Raw genomic sequence first — 436 nt, 5'->3', positions numbered from 1 at the left:
GCAGTTCCCTCACCCGTGCCTTACCCCTGTCCCACCTGGACCACCCAGCTCCCTGGGCATCTCCTGGGGGTGAGCAAGCTTCCCACATGGGTGTATCACCCACACTGCAATTGGTGTCCAAGAGAAGGAATTGTACTCTGAGTTGGTTTGTCTCCTCTCAGAGACTCTCAGGAGATACTGAAAAAATATTAGACCAGAAATCTCACTTTTATCTATCAAAATATATGTGGGGTGAATGCCATCTAATGCATGGTCCAGCTAGGCATGTGCCAGTAGTGAAATAAATGCTTTCAGTCAGTGTCAGATGGTGTTTGAGGCATTGAGTTTTCCCTATCCAGCCTGGTGAGCAGAGATGAAGTGACTTGGCAGATGCTGGAGCAGAAATCCACACTGCCCTCAGGGGCACATATAATGGCATGGGATTTCTGTACATTAC

The sequence above is a fragment of the Geospiza fortis genome, unplaced genomic scaffold, assembly GCF_000277835.1.
Source record: "Geospiza fortis unplaced genomic scaffold, GeoFor_1.0 scaffold488, whole genome shotgun sequence".
NCBI lineage: Eukaryota > Metazoa > Chordata > Aves > Passeriformes > Thraupidae > Geospiza > Geospiza fortis.
The sequence above is the reverse complement of the archived record's forward strand: the minus strand, read 5'-3'. Positions refer to the sequence as shown.